The following is a 26,000-nucleotide window of genomic DNA, read 5'->3' as shown; positions in this document are numbered from 1 at the left end:
GGCGATGGCCCCCCTACATTATGCTGTGCCCCCCAGTGTGCCCCCCCAATTGAAATGCGATGCCGCTTTGACCCGGCCCACCGCCGGGAGACCGGGACATTTCCCGGTGTGCCGGCAGATTGAGCTGAAATTGCAGCCGATGCGGCTGACAGTTTCAAAGCGGTTTTAAAACCGAAGCGGTTTTAAAACCGCTTCGGTTTTACAGCCGCTTTGAAACTGTCAGCCGCATCGGCTGCAATTTCAGCTCAGACAGTTTCAAAGCGGTTGTAAAACCGAAGCGGTTTTAAAACCGAAGCAGTTTTACAGCCGCTTTGAAACTGTCTGAGCTGAAATTGCAGCCGATGCGGCTGACAGTTTCAAAGCGGTTTTAAAACCGAAGCGGTTTTAAAACCGCTTCGGTTTTAAAACCGCTTTGAAACTGTCAGCAGCCGGCCGTTTAATGGCTTGCCAATCGCTGAGGCTCTTCGTCCCGCCCCTTTGAAGATGCACCGTGATGCTCAAGGGGGTGGGCACTTTCAGAACAGATGCTCTATGACAGGGAGCACGCGGTAGGAGAGCAAGAGCAGCGGTGTTAAGGCGGAAAAACGAAGACTTCAAAAAAGTAATTATTTCATTTTAAAAAAATAGTTGAGGGTCTTCATTAAATATGTTTGGGTTCAAAATGCCATTATTTAATATTTGTGTTATTTGCTAAGAGCAAGGAGCAGTGCACTAGAGCAAGTACACCAGATCTCATTGGAGGTGGCACATTAACAAGGGGGGGGCTGCCTTGGGAAAATAAAATACATAAAGATGGTGGCTGGCAGGCTGGGGACATAATTACACATCAGGGGGGGTTAATACACATTTGTATGGGGGCCATTATAATAACCATTACAAGGGGTTGGTGCATCAATACACAAGGGAGGGGGGCAGGCTTGGGGCATCAAATAAATCAATACACAAGGGAGGGGGGCTGGCTGGGGGCATCAAATAAATCAATACACAAGGGAGGGGGGCTGGCTGGGGGCATCAAATAAATCAATACACAAGGGTGTATAGCAAAAATGCACAAAGGAGGGTGGCTGGGGGGGCACAAATACACAAGGGGCAATACACACAAACAGAGCAATGTGGAAAGCATTTTTATACTAGTAGTAGTCTATACTTAATAATATTAGTAGGTTATCCCATCCTGATGTGGGGGTCCATGTGGCAGCAGAGCCTGCCCTGGGGTGTGTATTTGGGTGTCAGTGTGGCAGAGCCTGTCCTGATATGTGTTTGGTAATCTGTTTCCTGGCACTTTACTTGCTGTAGAGGGTTAAATAGAACTTTGTAATTTGTATTTATCCAGATTTTGTGGTCACTTCAGAGGACAAAACTTTCTAGGCCTAGAAATCAGTGAGAGGAAAAGTAAAGGTTTTGTGTTATTTACTCTTATTTCAGTCTGAATATATTATTAAAAGGAAACGTAGATGTTGGTTCAGAGTTTGTGAAACTCAGTTCTTGATTTCATTATACAGGACGCTATTCCCCTTTGGTTTCACAGGCCTTCTCAGACCAAGTGGTACTCAGCTTAGTTATATGCAGCTGCATGCATTGTGTTATCTGTGATGAGGCGTTCATTTGTTCATTTGGTGACGCAGCGCTAAGATGGTTGTGATGCATTAATGCATTAATATTGTTAAGAATAATGCTATCACTGTTTTGTTGCGCTGAATAAAACTGGACTTTTTCATCTAAAATTTTTTGCAGTAGCAAATGTTTGATTCCATTATGTCTAATCTTAATTTATTTGGGCCTTTTTTTTTTTTTCAAACTTCTTTTTATTTAAAGTTTTTTTCTTTTTTATGTTTTCTTTGGTTCGTCACGATAAGGATACAGAAAGAAAGAAGGGGGGGGTCATAAAAAATAAATAAAATGCAGTGTCAGATCCATGGTAAATTTCAAATGACAAACATATTCACACAGTACATGTGAAAGGGTACAGATCCAACACAATAGGAATGTCGTATAATAAATATAAGTAAGAATGTGTATAAGTTGAGGATATTTAGCAAAAAGAATGAAAAGCATGAGTAGTCCTCATCATTTGAGGAGAATGACATGGTATCAAGTAGAGGTCCACAAAAAGGAGGTGAGATGGTAATGTGTGTGTCAGCCATATGGGTAGGTACAGAGGTACTCGTCGTGAGGTGAATATGACATTATGTATCCATAGACGTGAACGTGTATAAATGTAGTGTGAAATGAAACAGAACATAACAAACAAGAACAAATAAACCCTCTGCTCATCCTGCGTGGTGGTAAAAAAAAAAAAAAAAAAAAAAAAAAAAAAAAAGGGGGGGGGGATTGCCCATTATTAAACACCATGTTGTGCACAGCGACAGAACCTATGCAGGTACAATTGGATTTCTGCCTTGAAAAAGTTGGAGACTGTACCACGAGGTATGTTGAAAAGCGGATTGGATCAACAATTGTGTGTCTGTTTTCAATGTGGAAATAAATGTGCCCCAAGTGTCAAAAAATTTACTGGTGGATTTTTCTTTTGTCAGCGTGGCTTCTACCCAATCCATCCGAAATAGGTAAAACAATTTGTCTTGGAAAAGAGTGAGAGTGGGTGGTTGAGGTCGGATCCAGTGGTGAAGTATACATTTACGGGCCACAGCAGTAACAATATGTGTGAGCAGGGCCGGCCTTAGGGGTGTGCGACCTGTGCGACCGCACAGGGCGCCATGGTAGCAGGGGCGCCTGCCCGGGAGTTAACTTAAAACATCGGGGGTTTTTTTGTTTTTTTTTAACTTTATTTAACATCATTCATGTTAAATAAAGTTAAAAAAAAACCCCAAAAAACGATGCTTTAATCTAAGTCCCGGGCAGGGGCGCCGAGCGGTTGCTCGTGAAGTTCTCAGTAACCGCTAGGCGCCCCTTACTCTCCGTGACTCCATCGCGGGGCCGGCATCTCATGTTCTGGCGCTCAACATGAAATGCCGGCACCGCGGCAGAGCGAGAAGACGGAGTCCTCCCGCTCTCACCGTAGGACTCCGGCAACAAGGTAAGTGGTGGTGGTGGGGGGGGTAGTTTGAAGGGGCAGAGGGGGGGTAGTTTGAAGGGGCAGAGGGGGGGTAGTTTGAAGGGGCAGAGGGGGGTAGCTTGAAGGGGCAGGGGGGTTAGTTTGAAGGGGCAGGGGGGTAGTTTGAAGGGGTAGTGAGGGGGGGCACCAGAGGAGTAGTCCGCACAGGGCGTCACAACGCCTAAGGCCGGCTCTGTGTGTGAGTTTTTTAGAAGAACGGCCAGTAGGACCAGCCATACCAAACATCGCCACCTCAGGAGATAGCGGAAACGATACAATCTTGTGGTTCAAAACAAAAGTATGTACTTGGGACCAGAAAATTTGAATTAAAGGGCATTGCCAGAAGCAGTGAAAGGAGTGTGCATTTTCAGCATTGCATTTAGGACAATTAGAGGTTGGCCGCAAACCCAGTTTGTGGAGACGCTCAGGAGAGAAATATACATCATGAGTTATTTTATAAGCCATTTCCTTATACGTCGCCACCGGCAGAACAGAGGAGGCGGTAACGGTAGCTTTACATATGTCATCTCTGGTAACAGTCGGTATGTATTTTGTCCATCTGTCCAGTCCACCAATCTTGTCAGTCGAGTCACATGCTGATCGAATAAATTTGTATAAAAAACTGATGGAAGGTGTATGTCCTCTGTGTTCGTAAATGTGTCTGTCAAGAAGGTTGTGCCAGTCATGGTGGGTGAAATGAGCAGTGACCGAACCAACATAACTTTGAAGCTGCAGGTATGCAAACCAAGGAATCTGTAGGTTAGGAAATTTGTCTCGACATTGACTTAGTGTAAGAATGCGTTGGTTAGACTCATCAATGAGATGAGAAATTGATGTGAGACCCATGGCGTGCCACATGGTGAATGGAAGTGAGGAGCGGCCCTCCTGAAAGGCTGGGTTGTGAACAAGCGGTAAGTGAGAAGTATATTGCCAATTGAGTTTGAGGAGGGTACGAAGAGATTTCCAAGCTCTAATCGTGGAGTATAATAAAGGATTTTCCCTCACATTTTCCGGTAATAAAAGGTATGGCGTGTGTAATAAGACAGATAACATATGCGGGGTGCATAATTGACTCTCAAGAGAGGTGTCTGTAAATTTGTGGGACAGGGACAACCAATCAATTGCGTGTCGTGAAAGAGCAGCTATGTTATATTGCTTAATATCCGGGAAATTAAAACCCAAGGACTGTGGTGTGCGTTTAAGTTTATATAAACCAATCCTGGGCTTCTTTCCCTTCCAGAGGAAGAGGTTAAATTGTTTATCCAAAAATTTGAGATCAGTGGGTTTGATCAAAAGGGGTAAAGATTGTATGGTGTAAAGGAGTTTAGGAAAGCTAATCATTTTAATGAGATTAATCCTACCAGTCAGTGTCAAGTGTAACGCGTGCCATAATTTCAGTTCATTCGTGACCTCCTTAATGATCCTAGTAATGTTTAATCTGTAGAGTAGACGTGGGTGTTTTGGTAAAGTGATGCCTAGATATTTAATTGAGGTCGTCGCCCAATGAAAGCCAAAACTAGGGGTATCCGGAGGCAAAACAGAAGGGCCCAAATAAAGCGCCTCCGATTTGTTGACATTAATTTTAAAACCTATCACCTCTCCCCAGGTGAATGTGTGGGATGGACGTTTTGGGGTCAGAGATGTATAAGAGGATGTCATCAGCAAAAGCTGTCAGTTTGTGTTCCAGTGAACCAAAAAAAATACCTCGAAAATCAGTGGATGAAATGAGAATACGAAGTAGGGGATCCAAAGCCAAATTAAAGAGGAGAGGAGAAAGAGGACATCCCCGTCTAACCCCTCGGCCCAAGCGAATAGACTCAGACGCCATCCCGTTTGTGATGATAACCGTTTCTGGACACGTGTATAAATTGCGTATAAAGTTTAAAAAGTTTTGTCCAAAGAAACGGTTTTTTAAGATCCTGTAGAGGTGAGGCCAAGCTACAGTATCAAAAGCCTTTTCTGCGTCTAAACTTAATAAGGCTCGAGGATGGCGATCAGAGTCAGAGTTGGATGTTATTACAGCTGCCAGGGCTGTACGGATACCCCTGACTGAATTACGACCTTTCACGAAACCCAATTGGTGGTGTATTAATAATTTTGGTAGGAAGGATTGCAGTCTGGAGGCAATTAATTTAGTGAGAATTTTCAAGTCTTGGTTGAGAAGTGAGATGGGTCGGTATGATTGAACATTTGTAGGGTCTTTGTGTGGTTTGGGTATCAGTATAGTAGTGGAACGTGTCAAAGACTGTAGTGGGCAATTGTTTTGAAAAATATCATTATATAATGCAGTGAGGGCTGGTACGAGGTGTTGTGTTGTGAGAGTATCTTATAGTATTCAGCGGAGAAGCCGTCTGGGCCAGGAGCACGACCGTTGGGCAGAGAGTGAATGGTGTGTTTAACCTCCTCCTCTGTTATGATAGCATTTAAGTTGTCCCTTTGTTCATTGGTGAGTTTTGTCAGTTTTGCCTTCTGCAGTAATTGTATGCCTGACTCTATGTTATCTTGTGCAGGGGTATATAGGTGTGTAAAAAAAGTTGAGAATGCATGATTAATATCTTTAGGTTGAAAAACGCTATGTCCCGCATCCGTAACGATTTTATGAATAATATGTTTAGGTTTGCGGGATTTCGCCATATTGGCCAACAATTTACCAGCTCTGTTGCCCCATCGGAAAAATTTGTTTTTTGTGTAGTCTATTTGAGTTTGGGCTTTCTCTAATAACAAAGCGTCTAAAAGCTGCTTACATTCTGTGTATTTGGATTTGTGAGAGTCATCTTTATGGACAGAGTAGTCAAGAAAAGTGCGTTGCACTTCTGCAAGTAAGGAATCATACCTCTGATACCAGCGTTTACGTTGAGTTGCCTCATAAGATATGATGTTACCCCTTATTACTGCTTTAGAGGCTTCCCAGAAAAGCATATGATTATCAATGTGTTCCAAATTGTCATCTTGGTAATTTGCCCAAGATGTTTGTAACATGGTGGTAAAATCGTCTCTACAGGTATAGTGAGCAGGGAATCTCCAATGTCTATGTGACCTTTGTGTGTTGGGTAGTTGGACCGTAAGACGAATAGGTGCGTGATCCGAGACTACAATTGTATCTATGTGAGTGGTAGATATAAACGGTAAAAGCGACGATGATGTGAGAAACATGTCGATCCTAGAGAAAGAATGGTGTACTCTAGAAGCATGAGTGTATTCTTTATGTGTAGGGTGTGTGACACGCCATGGGTCCACTAGGTGTAATGAGTTGGTGAATAGGTGAATACCTTCCAAAGGGGTTAACGAATGTAAAGTCCATCCCGTCCTGTCCAAATTGTCATCTAGAACTGTGTTGAAGTCACCGCCTATGAGGAAGTTGGAGGAGAAAGAGAGGTTAATAAGCATTTCATAAAGGTGTACATAAAATGAATGATTCGGGTAGTTAGGAGCATATAAATTAATAATATTAAACCTCTGGCGGTGTATGGTGAGATCCAAGAGTATGTATCTGCCATTGGGATCAATAATTGTATTATGGATGTCATAAGGTAAGGATTTGCTAATTAAGATTGCCACTCCCCAAGATTTAGTTTTATAAGGGGCAGAATAGCAGGCTTCGATCCAGTAATCCTTTAATGTCGATTGGGAACCTACTTTCCAATGCGTTTCCTGGAGAAACACTATATGGGGTTTGTACCTACGTAACACTGTTAGAACCTTTTTCCTTTTGACAGGGGTATTAAGTCCCGCCACGTTCCAGGATACCAATTTTAAGGGGCATTGTGTGTGAGTCTGATCAGATGGTGCAGTCATTGATATCTAGAGATGAGGGTAGAAAGAGGTCACTTAGTTGTTGAAAAGATAATAAAACAATATGCATCCCTGTGTGTCCCAGCTCACACAGGAAGTGAGGTATTGTGGGCAAACCAAAAACAAGAGAAATAAAGAAAAAGCGGGTATACCCGCACACACCACGCAGGAGCAGTACAAAAATTAAACAAAACAAATGAAACCTTAAAACCGTAAGGAGTGCCATCATCGTCGGGTCTTCGGAATACCGCAGACAAGACGTGTATACGTGTGAATATGGAACGAACAGGCCAGAGTTCATGGAGAGTTGTGTGAAGCAGATGGAGTAGGCGAAGACGTCATCGCATCCAGGTGTAGCGCCGCCTCTTGGGGTGAGTCGCAGACCCAGGTCGTATCATGGATTGTGAAGCGAAGTCTTGCCGGGTAAAGCATGGTGAATTTTATTTGACCCTCGATCAGCCGCTTGCATATTGGAGCGAATTCGCGCCGCCTGGCCGCCACCATAGCCGAGTAATCCTGGAAAATTATTATTTTGTAGGATTCAAATCGGAGATCAGGAACTTTACGGTAAGCTGTTAGTATTTTGATTTTGTCGACAAAGTTCAGCAGCTTAATAATGACAGGTCTCGGACGGCTATTGTTTGGTGGTCTCTCAGGGCCCAAACGATGGGCACATTCAATTTGAAGGGGTAAGCCGTTGTCTAGAGTCAGCTGCAGCACTTTCGGAAGCCAGCTCTGAAGCGTCGTGAGTAGAGAGGACGGCTTGACAGATTCTGGGATACCTACAAATCTCAAATTGTTTCTTCTGCTTCTGTTTTCAAGGTCATCCAATTTGTCAGTGAGTGTTTTAATCTGTTGGGCCTGAGTAGATAGGTCAGTTTCCATTTTGGCAATGAGGTCTTCGCTGTCACTTTGGCGCTGTTCCAACGTGGTGAGTCTACTAGTGTGATCTGTTACTTCTTGCCGTATAGTGAGTAAAGTTTCTTTGAGGTCTTGGAAACGCTGGTCCAGCATTGGCATCATGATGTCAGAAACTGCTTTCACCAGTGCCAGAGCCTGAGGAGGGGAAGCGCCGTCCTCTGGATCTTCCTCAAAGAAGGCAGCCTTGGGAGAAAGAGACTGCGAGTCTTCACTTGTCGGTTGGGATGACTGTAGTTTCGTTAAACGCTTTTTTTGAGAGGATTTGCCGGGTGTTTTACCCGAAGAGTTGAGGAATTTATCCATCATTACGTGGTCGCCCTTGGCTGTCACCTCTCCTTGTCTGGTTTTCTTGAACAGTGTAGTGATTATTTGCAGAAAAGAATAGGTACTGTAATGGGTGAGGACACTATGACATAAAAAGAGTCAGTGGAGACAATAGAATTTGCTAGGAAAGAATATTGCCAATGAAGTGTTGTAGTTGCAAGGTGAAAGTTGAAGAGCGTCATGCACGATGCGCTGTTGCTCACGGTGCTGTCAGTAAGTAAATCAGGCTTGAAATGATAATATGTAAAAACGTGGAAAATAAAACAAATACTGAGCCACGCTTTGTCGTGGAAGTAAGGCTCCAATATATAGCAGGTATTCAGCACAGGTGCTAGAGAGTCGTGTAGGAAAATTCAAATATATATCATATAGTAACGGCCCAGAGCAGAGATCTTATAGTTTAGGGCCAAAACGCCGAAATCGTTGCTGAATTCAATAAGCCGTCGACGTGTAAAGGGTTAATTTGAATTTTTGAGTTTGGCACTTAAAGATAACGGTGATAAAGCACAAAATTTGTAGAATGAAGACTGATATGAGCCTCATGCAATGTGTTATATATCAAAACAAAGGAGCCGTTAGGCAGACCGGGCCCAGTAAAAAAAAAAAACAAAAAAAAAAAAAACTTGAAAAATACGTATAATGAATTTATGGCTGATAGCCCATCAATATATAGGTAAGAGCTGTTTTCCCATACAGTGGTCAGGCACTGTGGGCATATATATGCTGTGGTGTATACAGGCCTGAATGGTGTGATGATGAGCCCAGGGTCCTGCAGCGGGTGGCGGCCACGCGGCGCTCCGGGAGATCCAATGAAAAGTGATGGACGGCACCTCTTCCACCGTCTGAAGCTGTACCGGCGAGCTCAGGGGATGGTGACCGATCAACCCCGGCTCCAACGTCGCCGAAACGAGGCCTCGGTGTGGCAGAAAGCTGGTCGCGTGGTCGGCAAGGTAGGCCTCAACCGCCGGGCTCCCGGCCGGCAGCCCCCCGCCGTTTCCTCTCCGCACTAAAGCGGTAGTTAGATCGCGGAGAGTGTCCGCCGCCTCCCGGTACTCTCAGGGAGCGGCGATGGCGCTTGGTAAGGGTGATGCACCTCGGATTGTAATAAGCGCGGGGGAGCCCTGTCAATATGCTGCCTCCAGGTATGGCCGCCGACCGGAAGTCCCTATTTGGGCCTTTTAACTTTTTTGATTTCTGGGATTTTAATAATGTGATAAAAATGATTTATAGTTGTTTGGATGTCAAATAGTGTGTATAATTCTGTTGATCTGTATCTGCTATGTTTGCATACATTATTTATGTATACATGCAAATACAGGGGTTTTTTTGTCTAATTCAGTTGCATGTGTTGTTTCCATGTGTTGTTTATTTGATCTATACCTGAACTACAGGGTGTAAGTAAAAGAGCGGTATGGTTTAGTGAATGAGGGGACAAAGGGACTCTGGGGATGATTACAGGAGAGAGGACCTCTCACTGTCACGGTGCAGGACTGACTCTCACTGTCTTCTCCCGATCTGCAGTCAGTGTGGCAAATATATTTTTTTCGGTGTGGTAGCGGAGGGAGTGATTGCATGCAAGGGAGCACTGAGCAGGACCCAAGGAAATGCTTGGGTAGGGTCCAATTTTTTCACTATAAAATATATTGGCAACAGGGTCTAATGTTTATATATATGTATATATATGTATTTATTTATATATTGGCAGCAGGGTCTAATATTTATATATTGACAGCAGGGTTTAATATTTATATATATTGGCAGCAGGGGCTAATATTAATATATATCGGAAGCCGGGACTAATAATATATACCGGCAGCAGGGTCTAATATTAATATATATCAGCAGCAGGAGCTAATATTAATATATATCGGAAGCAGGGGGTAATAAGTGCATATTATGTAGTTAAAAATGCACGTCTAACGTGTATATATATATATATATATATATAGTGTATATGTACCATTTTATAATTGGCCCCCCTACTTTGGTCCCTGGCCCCCCATGTGCCCCCCCCTAAATATGAAAGCTGGAGACGCCACTGGTCTATAGGAAAGGTGATACACAAAATCATGAGAATTCTGCCCTTTTCTATCGCTTACCATACATTTTGTAGATGGTGCCTCCTATAGAACTTTGGGCTCTCTATAAGAGTCCTTACAAACCCTATTAACCCAGAGACACCCCAGTTTGAGGAACACGCGTAAACCTCTGAGACCCACAGAGATGTTCTTCAAGTGGAGTCAATGCTAGGTTGTTCTTAAAAGTATCTGGGGTTGTCCACCTGGTGAGACCGTCCTGAAAATCAGCTCCTGTACAGTGTGTGGTGACAGCTGACATTTCATGATAGAGTCTTGGAAAAGGAATTATTGGCTACAGGGGATACAAATAAATATCCATGACGTAGTTTTGAAAGACTAGAAGCATCTGGGAAAGTTGGTAAAGACAGTGGGACCAAAGGAAGAAAGATTAACAGAAGAAAGAAGAGCAGATAACTGTCCCGAATCGGTCATAACAGTCCCAAATTTGAATCTTCCTGGCTGGCTTTCCCAGCCAATACCTCGGCAGCCAGCTCCTTTTGATTTCTGGCCACATTCTGTCCCAGCTAAGTGATACATAAAATACCTACATATGAAACAGGTGAAAATGCCACGTTACAGACCACGAAGCTGCAACATTTTTCCATATTGTGTCCAATTCTGAAACCATAATTATCGAAGCAGAACTGGAGCAAATTTTATGCAGAGTTCTAAATTTAGACAAAAATCACCATAGATACCATCTTAGAATGTATCTTCTGTTTATACTTTGTATCGGTTTTATTTTGATAACTCATATCTCTCTGGTATATAATAACATCAGGTCGCCCTGAATATATGGATTGGATCCTTTACTGTGTTTGCAGTAAAAAATGATCATTGCATGAGGACAGGGACCCCCCAAAAACGTATGGCCCCATAAACTACCAACCACCTCGACTTTGGAAAGGTGGTTTAATTAGAAAGATTGGATTTGTGGAAAAGATATATTTGCTTTCAAAGGAAACAGCATCAGGCAACTTGGTATTTGTGAAGCCGATGGGTTCAGCACGCCACGATTGGAAAAAAGAGTAGTAATCAGATTCCATCCCGAAGCCTTACCCCTAACCTTGTAACACAGCCCAAAGAATGTGTGCCAGGAACTTCTGGTGGCTGCAGCAGAAGGGGAAGTTGCGGACCCCCGTAGGTAAGCGGTGGGGGAGTTACAATCTTCAGCTTTTCTTTTCTTAACGCAAACAACATTGTTTCAAAGAAGCAACCTCGCGCCCCAGTCACTAAGACTGCTGGAAGGTTTGTTTGAGCTGCCGCCTCATTTGAATACCCATGATGCACCGAGAAACGCCCCGCCTTATTGTTAGTTTAATAAGACTTTAAAACAGCCCAATATTAAATAGTTCCAATCCCTTTGCAATTGTGTTTTGCATGTGTTAAAGGTTCCAATGATCAGGCAAGAGCTGGGTGGGATTAATTAAACACACCTTAACCTCGAGGAGCACTGCCTGTGGCCGGGCCGTTGCCCTGCGGCATGCTTGGGTATACTCTGGTTTCTCTTCAGACCGAATAAATCTTTCGCCTTTTACTAAAGATTTCCGTGGGGAGGAACGACCATGAGTCTTAATCAATTTTTTGATGCCTGGCGTTTGCTGGGCTTCTTTGCTGTTGTTAACGATAGATCAAAGAGATTGCTTGCTTTAGTTGCAAGCTTCGTCCTGGCTAAGGGCTGCGTCGCATCCAGAAGCGCAAAATATCCTGCCTGTGTCATGCTATGTACTGTTTGGGGTTGTAGAAATGCTTTAACGAGGCAGAGGTAGACCACGCCCTCCAGACTGTATGCAAATAAGCCTGTACATATGCTTTCAAGCATATTCCCAATTGTTCTTTATGATAATAAACAAACCAAAAAAAAAACAACTGTCCTTAAATGTTTAACATTGAGATCACTGTTCCTCACATGTGCAGTTGTATTATTCATTTCCTCAAATATCAATAGTGAAACATCTGGAAAAAGTACTCACCACACGCTTAAGGGGCCGGTTTTCAGCATGGAAAGGACTAATGCGCCCTCTGTACGTTCAGTGATCATAGCTTTTTTGCTATTTGTTTAAAAGCTTTCTGACACGAGTTGGGAAGCTCTATGCGTGTGGAAAGATCAGGTTGCAGACTTCATTTTTGGCAAAGTGTCTAGTCTGCCGTGTTTGGATTGACTTTTGCCGCTCCGATGCCGTGCTGCGCTCCTTCTTTGTGGCGGTGCTGGGGAGTCCGGTCGTCCGTGCGCTGCCGTTAGTGAGCCTTTTGCTCGTTCGTCGCAAGGCCGTATGGTGAACTGTCCGAGATTTTGTGCGTTTTCTTCCCGCCGCAGTTTTAATACAAAAACAATTTTGTTAGGTACTTTTTATAATCTTAGGTGCAAAATGTTGGCACTGGCGATGCTGCTTAAGACAAAAAGAAATTGAAGGAAATCAGGCTTTTTTGGTGTTTGTGAAAAGGATGGGCTAAACACGCCACAATGGGGAAGGATTCTAAGCCTTACCTAACCCTAAACTGTCAACCGTAAACCATTAACAGTACTCCGACGCTAACTGTAACTGGGCCTCTTCAAAGCCATGAGCTTAACCCGCCCCTAACCCAAGCTCTATCACCAAACCTTTCCATGCTTAAACGTTTCTAACCGCTAACTTTGGAAAGGTGGTTTAATTAGAAAGATTGGATTTATGGAAAAGATATATTTGCATTCAAAGGAAACAGCATCAGGCAACTTGGTATTTGTGAACCCGATGGGTTCAGCACGCCACGATTGGAAAAAAGAGTAGTAATCAGATTCCATCCCGAAGCCTTACCCCTAACCTTGTAACACAGCCCAAAGAATGTGTGCCAGGAACTTCTGGTGGCTGCAGCAGAAGGGGAAGTTGCGGACCCCCGTAGGTAAGCGGTGGGGGAGTTACAATCTTCAGCTTTTCTTTTCTTAACGCAAACAACATTGTTTCAAAGAAGCAACCTCGCGCCCCAGTCACTAAGACTGCTGGAAGGTTTGTTTGAGCTGCCGCCTCATTTGAATACCCATGATGCACCGAGAAACGCCCCGCCTTATTGTTAGTTTAATAAGACTTTAAAACAGCCCAATATTAAATAGTTCCAATCCCTTTGCAATTGTGTTTTGCATGTGTTATAGGTTCCAATGATCAGGCAAGAGCTGGGTGGGATTAATTAAACACACCTTAACCTCGAGGAGCACTGCCTGTGGCCGGGCCGTTGCCCTGCGGCATGCTTGGGTATACTCTGGTTTCTCTTCAGACCGAATAAATCTTTCGCCTTTTACTAAAGATTTCCGTGGGGAGGAACGACCATGAGTCTTAATCAATTTTTTGATGCCTGGCGTTTGCTGGGCTTCTTTGCTGTTGTTAACGATAGATCAAAAAGATTGCTTGCTTTAGTCGCAAGCTTCGTCCTGGCTAAGGGCTGCGTCGCATCCAGAAGCGCAAAATATCCTGCCTGTGTCATGCTATGTACTGTTTGGGGTTGTAGAAATGCTTTAACGAGGCAGAGTTAGACCATGCCCTCCAGACTGTATGCAAATAAGCCTGTACATATGCTGTCAAGCATATTCCCAATTGTTCTTTATGATAATAAACAAACCAAAAAAAAAAAACAACTGTCCTTAAATGTTTAACATTGAGATCTCTGTTCCTCACATGTGCAGTTGTATTATTCATTTCCTCAAATATCAATAGTGAAACATCTGGAAAAAGTACTCACCACACGCTTAAGGGGCCGGTTTTCAGCATGGAAAGGACTAATGCGCCCTCCGTACGTTCAGTGATCATAGCTTTTTTGCTATTTGTTTAAAAGCTTTCCGACACGAGTTGGGAAGCTCTATGCGTGTGGAAAGATCAGGTTGCAGACTTCATTTTTGGCAAAGTGTCTAGTCTGCCGTGTTTGGATTGACTTTTGCCGCTCCGATGCCGTGCTGCGCTCCTTCTTTGTGGCGGTGCTGGGGAGTCCGGTCGTCCGTGCGCTGCCGTTAGTGAGCCTTTTGCTCGTTCGTCGCAAGGCCGTATGGTGAACTGTCCGAGATTTTGTGCGTTTTCTTCCCGCCGCGGTTTTAATACAAAAACAATTTTGTTAGGTACTTTTTATAATCTTAGGTGCAAAATGTTGGCACTGGCGATGCTGCTTAAGACAAAAAGAAATTGAAGGAAATCAGGCTTTTTTGGTGTTTGTGAAAAGGATGGGCTAAACACGCCACAATGGGGAAGGATTCTAAGCCTTACCTAACCCTAAACTGTCAACCGTAAACCATTAACAGTACTCCGACGCTAACTGTAACTGGGCCTCTTCAAAGCCATGAGCTTAACCCGCCCCTAACCCAAGCTCTATCACCAAACCTTTCCATGCTTAAACGTTTCTAACCGCTAACTTTGGAAAGGTGGTTTAATTAGAAAGATTGGATTTGTGGAAAAGATATATTTGCTTTCAAAGGAAACAGCATCAGGCAACTTGGTATTTGTGAAGCCGATGGGTTCAGCACGCCACGATTGGAAAAAAGAGTAGTAATCAGATTCCATCCCGAAGCCTTACCCCTAACCTTGTAACACAGCCCAAAGAATGTGTGCCAGGAACTTCTGGTGGCTGCAGCAGAAGGGGAAGTTGCGGACCCCCGTAGGTAAGCGGTGGGGGCGTTACAATCTTCAGCTTTTCTTTTCTTAACGCAAACAACATTGTTTCAAAGAAGCAACCTCGCGCCCCAGTCACTAAGACTGCTGGAAGGTTTGTTTGAGCTGCCGCCTCATTTGAATACCCATGATGCACCGAGAAACGCCCCGCCTTATTGTTAGTTTAATAAGACTTTAAAACAGCCCAATATTAAATAGTTCCAATCCCTTTGCAATTGTGTGTTGCATGTGTTAAAGGTTCCAATGATCAGGCAAGAGCTGGGTGGGATTAATTAAACACACCTTAACCTCGAGGAGCACTGCCTGTGGCCGGGCCGTTGCCCTGCGGCATGCTTGGGTATACTCTGGTTTCTCTTCAGACCGAATAAGTCTTTCGCCTTTTACTAAAGATTTCCGTGGGGAGGAACGACCATGAGTCTTAATCAATTTTTTGATGCCTGGCGTTTGCTGGGCTTCTTTGCTGTTGTTAACGATAGATCAAAAAGATTGCTTGCTTTAGTCGCAAGCTTCGTCCTGGCTAAGGGCTGCGTCGCGTCCAGAAGCGCAAAATATCCTGCCTGTGTCATGCTATGTACTGTTTGGGGTTGTAGAAATGCTTTAATGAGGCAGAGTTAGACCACGCCCTCCAGACTGTATGCAAATAAGCCTGTACACATGCTGTCAAGCATATTCCCAATTGTTCTTTATGATAATAAACAAACCAAAAAAAAAAAACAACTGTCCTTAAATGTTTAACATTGAGATCTCTGTTCCTCACATGTGCAGTTGTATTATTCATTTCCTCAAATATCAATAGTGAAACATCTGGAAAAAGTACTCACCACACGCTTAAGGGGCCGGTTTTCAGCATGGAAAGGACTAATGCGCCCTCTGTACGTTCAGTGATCATAGCTTTTTTGCTATTTGTTTAAAAGCTTTCCGACACGAGTTGGGAAGCTCTATGCGTGTGGAAAGATCAGGTTGCAGACTTCATTTTTGGCAAAGTGTCTAGTCTGCCGTGTTTGGATTGACTTTTGCCGCTCCGATGCCGTGCTGCGCTCCTTCTTTGTGGCGGTGCTGGGGAGTCCGGTCGTCCGTGCGCTGCCGTTAGTGAGCCTTTTGCTCGTTCGTCGCAAGGCCGTATGGTGAACTGTCCGAGATTTTGTGCGTTTTCTTCCCGCCGCAGTTTTAATACAAAAACAATTTTGTTAGGTACTTTTTATAATCTTAGGTGCAAAATGTTGGCACTGGCGATGCTGCTTAAGACAAAAAGAAATTGAAGGAAATCAGGCTTTTTTGGTGTTTGTGAAAAGGATGGGCTAAACACGCCACAATGGGGAAGGATTCTAAGCCTTACCTAACCCTAAACTGTCAACCGTAAACCATTAACAGTACTCCGACGCTAACTGTAACTGGGCCTCTTCAAAGCCATGAGCTTAACCCGCCCCTAACCCAAGCTCTATCACCAAACCTTTCCATGCTTAAACGTTTCTAACCGCTAACTTTGGAAAGGTGGTTTAATTAGAAAGATTGGATTTATGGAAAAGATATATTTGCTTTCAAAGGAAACAGCATCAGGCAACTTGGTATTTGTGAAGCCGATGGGTTCAGCACGCCACGATTGGAAAAAAGAGTAGTAATCAGATTCCATCCCGAAGCCTTACCCCTAACCTTGTAACACAGCCCAAAGAATGTGTGCCAGGAACTTCTGGTGGCTGCAGCAGAAGGGGAAGTTGCGGACCCCCGTAGGTAAGCGGTGGGGGAGTTACAATCTTCAGCTTTTCTTTTCTTAACGCAAACAACATTGTTTCAAAGAAGCAACCTCGCGCCCCAGTCACTAAGACTGCTGGAAGGTTTGTTTGAGCTGCCGCCTCATTTGAATACCCATGATGCACCGAGAAACGCCCCGCCTTATTGTTAGTTTAATAAGACTTTAAAACAGCCCAATATTAAATAGTTCCAATCCCTTTGCAATTGTGTTTTGCATGTGTTAAAGGTTCCAATGATCAGGCAAGAGCTGGGTGGGATTAATTAAACACACCTTAACCTCGAGGAGCACTGCCTGTGGCCGGGCCGTTGCCCTGCGGCATGCTTGGGTATACTCTGGTTTCTCTTCAGACCGAATAAATCTTTCGCCTTTTACTAAAGATTTCCGTGGGGAGGAACGACCATGAGTCTTAATCAATTTTTTGATGCCTGGCGTTTGCTGGGCTTCTTTGCTGTTGTTAACGATAGATCAAAAAGATTGCTTGCTTTAGTCGCAAGTTTCGTCCTGGCTAAGGGCTGCATCGCATCCAGAAGCGCAAAATATCCTGCCTGTGTCATGCTATGTACTGTTTGGGGTTGTAGAAATGCTTTAACGAGGCAGAGTTAGACCACGCCCTCCAGACTGTATGCAAATAAGCCTGTACATATGCTGTCAAGCATATTCCCAATTGTTCTTTATGATAATAAACAAACCAAAAAAAAAAAACAACTGTCCTTAAATGTTTAACATTGAGATCTCTGTTCCTCACATGTGCAGTTGTATTATTCATTTCCTCAAATATCAATAGTGAAACATCTGGAAAAAGTACTCACCACACGCTTAAGGGGCCGGTTTTCAGCATGGAAAGGACTAATGCGCCCTCCGTACGTTCAGTGATCATAGCTTTTTTGCTATTTGTTTAAAAGCTTTCCGACACGAGTTGGGAAGCTCTATGCGTGTGGAAAGATCAGGTTGCAGACTTCATTTTTGGCAAAGTGTCTAGTCTGCCGTGTTTGGATTGACTTTTGCCGCTCCGATGCCGTGCTGCGCTCCTTCTTTGTGGCGGTGCTGGGGAGTCCGGTCGTCCGTGCGCTGCCGTTAGTGAGCCTTTTGCTCGTTCGTCGCAAGGCCGTATGGTGAACTGTCCGAGATTTTGTGCGTTTTCTTCCCGCCGCGGTTTTAATACAAAAACAATTTTGTTAGGTACTTTTTATAATCTTAGGTGCAAAATGTTGGCACTGGCGATGCTGCTTAAGACAAAAAGAAATTGAAGGAAATCAGGCTTTTTTGGTGTTTGTGAAAAGGATGGGCTAAACACGACACAATGGGGAAGGATTCTAAGCCTTACCTAACCCTAAACTGTCAACCGTAAACCATTAACAGTACTCCGACGCTAACTGTAACTGGGCCTCTTCAAAGCCATGAGCTTAACCCGCCCCTAACCCAAGCTCTATCACCAAACCTTTCCATGCTTAAACGTTTCTAACCGCTAACTTTGGAAAGGTGGTTTAATTAGAAAGATTGGATTTGTGGAAAAGATATATTTGCTTTCAAAGGAAACAGCATCAGGCAACTTGGTATTTGTGAAGCCGATGGGTTCAGCACGCCACGATTGGAAAAAAGAGTAGTAATCAGATTCCATCCCGAAGCCTTACCCCTAACCTTGTAACACAGCCCAAAGAATGTGTGCCAGGAACTTCTGGTGGCTGCAGCAGAAGGGGAAGTTGCGGACCCCCGTAGGTAAGCGGTGGGGGAGTTACAATCTTCAGCTTTTCTTTTCTTAACGCAAACAACATTGTTTCAAAGAAGCAACCTCGCGCCCCAGTCACTAAGACTGCTGGAAGGTTTGTTTGAGCTGCCGCCTCATTTGAATACCCATGATGCACCGAGAAACGCCCCGCCTTATTGTTAGTTTAATAAGACTTTAAAACAGCCCAATATTAAATAGTTCCAATCCCTTTGCAATTGTGTTTTGCATGTGTTAAAGGTTCCAATGATCAGGCAAGAGCTGGGTGGGATTAATTAAACACACCTTAACCTCGAGGAGCACTGCCTGTGGCCGGGCCGTTGCCCTGCGGCATGCTTGGGTATACTCTGGTTTCTCTTCAGACCGAATAAATCTTTCGCCTTTTACTAAAGATTTCCGTGGGGAGGAACGACCATGAGTCTTAATCAATTTTTTGATGCCTGGCGTTTGCTGGGCTTCTTTGCTGTTGTTAACGATAGATCAAAAGGATTGCTTGCTTTAGTCGCAAGCTTTGTCTTGGCTATGGGCTGCTTCGCATCCAGAAGCGCAAAATATCCCGCCTGTGTCATGCTATGTACTGTTTGGGGTTGTAGAAATGCTTTAACGAGGCAGAGTTAGACCACGCCCTCCAGACTGTATGCAAATAAGCCTGTACATATGCTTTCAAGCATATTCCCAATTGTTCTTTATGATAATAAACAAACCAAAAAAAACAAACAACTGTCCTTAAATGTTTAACATTGAGATCTCTGTTCCTCACATGTGCAGTTGTATTATTCATTTCCTCAAATATCAATAGTGAAACATCTGGAAAAAGTACTCACCACACGCTTAAGGGGCCGGTTTTCAGCATGGAAAGGACTAATGCGCCCTCTGTACGTTCAGTGATCATAGCTTTTTTGCTATTTGTTTAAAAGCTTTCCGACACGAGTTGGGAAGCTCTATGCGTGTGGAAAGATCAGGTTGCAGACTTCATTTTTGGCAAAGTGTCTAGTCTGCCGTGTTTGGATTGACTTTTGCCGCTCCGATGCCGTGCTGCGCTCCTTCTTTGTGGCGGTGCTGGGGAGTCCGGTCGTCCGTGCGCTGCCGTTAGTGAGCCTTTTGCTCGTTCGTCGCAAGGCCGTATGGTGAACTGTCCGAAATTTTGTGCGTTTTCTTCCCGCCGCGGTTTTAATACAAAAACAATTTTGTTAGGTACTTTTTATAATCTCCGACGCTAACTGTAACTGGGCCTCTTCAAAGCCATGAGCTTAACCCGCCCCTAACCCAAGCTCTATCACCAAACCTTTCCATGCTTAAACGTTTCTAACCGCTAACTTTGGAAAGGTGGTTTAATTAGAAAGATTGGATTTGTGGAAAAGATATATTTGCTTTCAAAGGAAACAGCATCAGGCAACTTGGTATTTGTGAAGCCGATGGGTTCACCACGCCACGATTGGAAAAAAGAGTAGTAATCGGATTCCATCCCGAAGCCTTACCCCTAACCTTGTAACGCAGCCCAAAGAATGTGTGCCAGGAACTTCTGGTGGCTGCAGCAGAAGGGGAAGTTGCGGACCCCCGTAGGTAAGCGGTGGGGGAGTTACAATCTTCAGCTTTTCTTTTCTTAACGCAAACAACATTGTTTCAAAGAAGCAACCTCGCGCCCCAGTCACTAAGACTGCTGGAAGGTTTGTTTGAGCTGCCGCCTCATTTGAATACCCATGATGCACCGAGAAACGCCCCGCCTTATTGTTAGTTTAATAAGACTTTAAAACAGCCCAATATTAACCCCTTAAGGACCGGGCTCATTTTTCGTTTTCTACCCTGTGGGACTGAGGCTGTTTTGACTCTTTTGTGGTGCTTGTGTTCAGGTGTAATTTTCTCCTCACCCATTTAGTGTACCCACATAAGTTATATATTGTTTTTTTCAGGACAAGATGGGCTTTCTTCAGATACCATTATTTTGATTGTATCATCTTATTTACTATAAAAAAAATAAAAAAAACATGGTGAAAAATTGAAAAAAAAGACATTTTATGACTTTTATTTGAAAAATATTTTACTCACCTAAAAAAGCAAGTAAAAAAACTAGCTAAATAGATTCTACTACTTGTCCTGAGTTTAGAGATACCCAATGTTTTTATGTTTTTTTGCTGTTTTTTGTACGTTATAGGGCAATAAGTACAAGCAGCGTTTTATGATTTCCAAATCTTTTTTAACAAATCTGGTCAGTCTGCCTCCATCTCCTCTTTGGAAGATCTTTGAAGCTGGTTAACTCAATTTAACCCATTCAAACCATATATTTTTGAAAACTAGACACCCCAGGGTATTCCAAATGCTGTAATTTTAACCCTTTCCATGCACCAATTATACAACTACACTTTGTCAAACTTTGTAATAGTAATTTTTTTTATTTTTTTTTCCACACAAATTGTACTTTAGTTATAGATATACAGGTTCTGGTATATGTCACAGTCAAACAACACCCCAATGTGTGTTCAGGAACATCTCCTGAGTACAGCGATACCCCACATGCATGGGTTTGTCAGATTGTTTGGCTGGTAAAAGGCTACTTTTGGGGCATGCGTAATTCAGGTGGTCATTTGGTCATTCTGCCTCCATCTCCTCTTTGGAATATCTTTGAAGCCGGATAATTAAATTTAACCCATTCAAACCATATATTTTGGAAAACTAGACACCCCAGGGTATTCCGAATGCTGTTATTTTAACCCTTTCCATGCACCAATTATAGAACTACACTTTGTCAAACTTTGTAATAGTAATTTTTTTCACACAAATTGTACTTTAGTTATAGATATACAGGTTCTGGTATATGTCACTGTCAAACAACCCCCCAATATGTGTTCAGGAACATCTCCTGAGTGCAGTGATACCCGACATGCATGGGTTTGTCGGGTTGTTTCAGATTTAAAATGCCACATTTGGGAAGTGCGCTTTTTTTCTCCATTTTGGTCAGTCTGTACCTATGCCCTATCTGTGAGCTAGGCCACTCCAATTTACCCCATCAGCCATTTTTTTTTATATATTAGACACCCCTTGGGTATTTGAAGTGTTTTTATTTTAACTCTTTGAGATTTTTGAGAAATTTTAGCACTTGCTCAAAATAATAAACTTTATTTTTTTATTTTTTTTTATTTTTTTAATACTTTTTTTATATTTTTTTTTACACATTTTGCTGGTACTGGATGGTTCATCTAGTGACATCACTGCATAATTATTTTTAAATGTTAGCACATTTTTTTTTTTTTTTTTCATTTTTTTTTCCATTTTTTTTTGAATATTTTACTAATCACATAGTGATTAGAAAGCTGGGCTCCATTGACTTGCATGGTTGAATGCAGTACCTGTATTCAACCAGCAAGTGGAGCCAGTTCTCTAGAGGGTCTGGAGACCCTCTAGCGAACTTTTTCGTCTCTCTTGTTTTATTTCCCGGGCCGCCGCCATCTTACTTGATGGCGAAGATCACCGGCAGCTGCGGCTGTGACCGCTCTCCGGAGCGGTCACAGCCCACCTAAAGGTAAGTGTTTGGTGTCGCTGGATGCCTCCTGATCGAGGCATTCCAGCGACACCATTTAAGATTAGGAGGCGATCGTTGATCGCCTCCTAAACGCTTTTAAAACGGGCGTCCGCCGCCATACAATGTATGGCGGCTGTTGACGCCCCGGGGAGGGGCCAGACATGGCCCCCGATGCCGATCTCGGCCTTGCTGAATGCCTCGACATCGAGGCATTGCAGCAAGGCCGTTTAAGCGAAGAAAGTGATCCTTGATCACTTTCTAAGCTTATTTAACTTTTTGACGGTTCAGGACCGTCAAAGGTCATTTAGTGACCTTCTTGTCATGACGGTCCTGAACCGGCAAAGGTCGCGAAGGGGTTAAATAGTTCCAATCCCTTTGCAATTGTGTTTTGCATGTGTTAAAGGTTCCAATGATCAGGCAAGAGCTGGGTGGGATTAATTAAACACACCTTAACCTCGAGGAGCACTGCCTGTGGCCGGGCCGTTGCCCTGCGGCATGCTTGGGTATACTCTGGTTTCTCTTCAGACCGAATAAATCTTTCGCCTTTTACTAAAGATTTCCGTGGGGAGGAACGACCATGAGTCTTAATCAATTTTTTGATGCCTGGTGTTTGCTGGGCTTCTTTGCTGTTGTTAACGATAGATCAAAAAGATTGCTTGCTTTAGTCGCAAGCTTCGTCCTGGCTAAGGGCTGCGTCGCATCCAGAAGCGCAAAATATCCTGCCTGTGTCATGCTATGTACTGTTTGGGGTTGTAGAAATGCTTTAACGAGGCAGAGTTAGACCACGCCCTCCAGACTGTATGCAAATAAGCCTGTACATATGCTTTCAAGCATATTCCCAATTGTTCTTTATGATAATAAACAAACCAAAAAAAAAAAACAACTGTCCTTAAATGTTTAACATTGAGATCTCTGTTCCTCACATGTGCAGTTGTATTATTCATTTCCTCAAATATCAATAGTGAAACATCTGGAAAAAGTACTCACCACACGCTTAAGGGGCCGGTTTTCAGCATGGAAAGGACTAATGCGCCCTCTGTACGTTCAGTGATCATAGATTTTTTGCTATTTGTTTAAAAGCTTTCCGACACGAGTTGGGAAGCTCTATGCGTGTGGAAAGATCAGGTTGCAGACTACATTTTTGGCAAAGTGTTTAGTCTGCCGTGTTTGGATTGACTTTTGCCGCTCCGATGCCGTGCTGCGCTCCTTCTTTGTGGCGGTGCTGGGGAGTCCGGTCGTCCGTGCGCTGCCGTTAGTGAGCCTTTTGCTCGTTCGTCGCAAGGCCGTATGGTGAACTGTCCGAGATTTTGTGCGTTTTCTTCCCGCCGCAGTTTTAATACAAAAACAATTTTGTTAGGTACTTTTTATAATCTTAGGTGCAAAATGTTGGCACTGGCGATGCTACTTAAGACAAAAAAGAAATTGAAGGAAATCAGGCTTTTTTGGTGTTTGTGAAAAGGATGGGCTAAACACGCCACAATGGGGAAGGATTCTAAGCCTTACCTAACCCTAAACTGTCAACCGTAAACCATTAACAGTACTCCGACGCTAACTGTAACTGGGCCTCTTCAAAGCCATGAGCTTAACCCGCCCCTAACCCAAGCTCTATCACCAAACCTTTCCATGCTTAAACGTTTCTAACCGCTAACTTTGGAAAGGTGGTTTAATTAGAAAGATTGGATTTGTGGAAAAGATATATTTGCTTTCAAAGGAAACAGCATCAGGCAACTTGGTATTTGTGAAGCCGATGGGTTCAGCACGCCACGATTGGAAAAAAGAGTAGTAATCAGATTCCATCCCGAAGCCTTACCCCTAACCTTGTAACGCAGCCCAAAGAATGTGTGCCAGGAACTTCTGGTGGCTGCAGCAGAAGGGGAAGTTGCGGACCCCCGTAGGTAAGCGGTGGGGGAGTTACAATCTTCAGCTTTTCTTTTCTTAACGCAAACAACATTGTTTCAAAGAAGCAACCTCGCGCCCCAGTCACTAAGACTGCTGGAAGGTTTGTTTGAGCTGCCGCCTCATTTGAATACCCATGATGCACCGAGAAACGCCCCGCCTTATTGTTAGTTTAATAAGACTTTAAAAGAGCCCAATATTAAATAGTTCCAATCCCTTTGCAATTGTGTTTTGCATGTGTTAAAGGTTCCAATGATCAGGCAAGAGCTGGGTGGGATTAATTAAACACACCTTAACCTCGAGGAGCACTGCCTGTGGCCGGGCCGTTGCCCTGCGGCATGCTTGGGTATACTCTGGTTTCTTTTCAGACCGAATAAATCTTTCACCTTTTACTAAAGATTTCCGTGGGGAGGAACGACCATGAGTCTTAATCAATTTTTTGATGCCTGGCGTTTGCTGGGCTTCTTTGCTGTTGTTAACGATAGATCAAAAGGATTGCTTGCTTTAGTCGCAAGCTTCGTCCTGGCTAAGGGCTGCGTCGCATCCAGAAGCGCAAAATATCCTGCCTGTGTCATGCTATGTACTGTTTGGGGTTGTAGAAATGCTTTAACGAGGCAGAGTTAGACCACGCCCTCCAGACTGTATGCAAATAAGCCTGTACATATGCTGTCAAGCATATTCCCAATTGTTCTTTATGATAATAAACAAACCAAAAAAAAAAAACAACTGTCCTTAAATGTTTAACATTGAGATCTCTGCTCCTCACATGTGCAGTTGTATTATTCATTTCCTCAAATATCAATAGTGAAACATCTGGAAAAAGTACTCACCACACGCTTAAGGGACCGGTTTTCAGCATGGAAAGGACTAATGCGCCCTCCGTTCGTTCAGTGATCATAGCTTTTTTGCTATTTGTTTAAAAGCTTTCCGACACGAGTTGGGAAGCTCTATGCGTGTGGAAAGATCAGGTTGCAGACTTCATTTTTGGCAAAGTGTCTAGTCTGCCGTGTTTGGATTGACTTTTGCCGCTCCGATGCTGTGCTGCGCTCCTTCTTTGTGGCGGTGCTGGGGAGTCCGGTCGTCCGTGCGCTGCCGTTAGTGAGCCTTTTGCTCGTTCGTCGCAAGGCCGTATGGTGAACTGTCCGAGATTTTGTGCGTTTTCTTCCCGCCGCGGTTTTAATACAAAAACAATTTTGTTAGGTACTTTTTATAATCTTAGGTGCAAAATGTTGGCACTGGCGATGCTGCTTAAGACAAAAAGAAATTGAAGGAAATCAGGCTTTTTTGGTGTTTGTGAAAAGGATGGGCTAAACACGCCACAATGGGGAAGGATTCTAAGCCTTACCTAACCCTAAACTGTCAACCGTAAACCATTAACAGTACTCCGACGCTAACTGTAACTGGGCCTCTTCAAAGCCATGAGCTTAACCCGCCCCTAACCCAAGCTCTATCACCAAACCTTTCCATGCTTAAACGTTTCTAACCGCTAACTTTGGAAAGGTGGTTTAATTAGAAAGATTGGATTTGTGGAAAAGATATATTTGCTTTCAAAGGAAACAGCATCAGGCAACTTGGTATTTGTGAAGCCGATGGGTTCAGCACGCCACGATTGGAAAAAAGAGTAGTAATCAGATTCCATCCCGAAGCCTTACCCCTAACCTTGTAACACAGCCCAAAGAATGTGTGCCAGGAACTTCTGGTGGCTGCAGCAGAAGGGGAAGTTGCCGACCCCCGTAGGTAAGCGGTGGGGGAGTTACAATCTTCAGCTTTTCTTTTCTTAACGCAAACAACATTGTTTCAAAGAAGCAACCTCGCGCCCCAGTCACTAAGACTGCTGGAAGGTTTGTTTGAGCTGCCGCCTCATTTGAATACCCATGATGCACCGAGAAACGCCCCGCCTTATTGTTAGTTTAATAAGACTTTAAAACAGCCCAATATTAAATAGTTCCAATCCCTTTGCAATTGTGTTTTGCATGTGTTAAAGGTTCCAATGATCAGGCAAGAGCTGGGTGGGATTAATTAAACACACCTTAACCTCGAGGAGCACTGCCTGTGGCCGGGCCGTTGCCCTGCGGCATGCTTGGGTATACTCTGGTTTCTCTTCAGACCGAATAAATCTTTCGCCTTTTACTAAAGATTTCCGTGGGGAGGAACGACCATGAGTCTTAATCAATTTTTTGATGCCTGGCGTTTGCTGGGCTTCTTTGCTGTTGTTAACGATAGATTAAAAAGATTGCTTGCTTTAGTCGCAAGCTTCGTCCTGGCTAAGGGCTGCGTCGCATCCAGAAGCGCAAAATATCCTGCTTGTGTCATGCTATG

General features: G+C 43.6%; 8 non-coding genes across 8 annotated transcripts; all 8 read left to right on the top strand.

Moving 5' to 3' along the window:
- Positions 1-11,660: 11,660 nt before the first annotated feature.
- LOC128488095 (U5 spliceosomal RNA) lies at positions 11,661-11,775 on the top strand. Its single transcript, XR_008353533.1, has one exon. It is a non-coding gene; the product is annotated as a U5 spliceosomal RNA (small nuclear RNA).
- A 1,621-nt stretch (positions 11,776-13,396) lies between these two features.
- On the top strand, positions 13,397-13,511 carry LOC128488094 (U5 spliceosomal RNA). The gene has a single exon (XR_008353532.1). It is a non-coding gene; the product is annotated as a U5 spliceosomal RNA (small nuclear RNA).
- A 1,623-nt stretch (positions 13,512-15,134) lies between these two features.
- LOC128488155 (U5 spliceosomal RNA) lies at positions 15,135-15,249 on the top strand. Its single transcript, XR_008353591.1, has one exon. It is a non-coding gene; the product is annotated as a U5 spliceosomal RNA (small nuclear RNA).
- Positions 15,250-16,872: 1,623 nt separating this feature from the next.
- On the top strand, positions 16,873-16,987 carry LOC128488093 (U5 spliceosomal RNA). Its single transcript, XR_008353531.1, has one exon. It is a non-coding gene; the product is annotated as a U5 spliceosomal RNA (small nuclear RNA).
- A 1,623-nt stretch (positions 16,988-18,610) lies between these two features.
- LOC128488092 (U5 spliceosomal RNA) lies at positions 18,611-18,725 on the top strand. Its single transcript, XR_008353530.1, has one exon. It is a non-coding gene; the product is annotated as a U5 spliceosomal RNA (small nuclear RNA).
- A 3,565-nt stretch (positions 18,726-22,290) lies between these two features.
- Positions 22,291-22,405, top strand: LOC128487884 (U5 spliceosomal RNA). The gene has a single exon (XR_008353330.1). It is a non-coding gene; the product is annotated as a U5 spliceosomal RNA (small nuclear RNA).
- A 1,624-nt stretch (positions 22,406-24,029) lies between these two features.
- Positions 24,030-24,144, top strand: LOC128488232 (U5 spliceosomal RNA). Its single transcript, XR_008353663.1, has one exon. It is a non-coding gene; the product is annotated as a U5 spliceosomal RNA (small nuclear RNA).
- Positions 24,145-25,767: 1,623 nt separating this feature from the next.
- LOC128488091 (U5 spliceosomal RNA) lies at positions 25,768-25,882 on the top strand. Its single transcript, XR_008353529.1, has one exon. It is a non-coding gene; the product is annotated as a U5 spliceosomal RNA (small nuclear RNA).
- The last annotated feature ends 118 nt before the right edge of the window (positions 25,883-26,000 follow it).

The sequence above is a fragment of the Spea bombifrons genome, chromosome 3, assembly GCF_027358695.1.
Source record: "Spea bombifrons isolate aSpeBom1 chromosome 3, aSpeBom1.2.pri, whole genome shotgun sequence".
Lineage (NCBI taxonomy): Eukaryota > Metazoa > Chordata > Amphibia > Anura > Pelobatidae > Spea > Spea bombifrons.
Note: the sequence above shows the minus strand (reverse complement) of the source record. Positions and strands in the feature narration are given on the sequence as shown.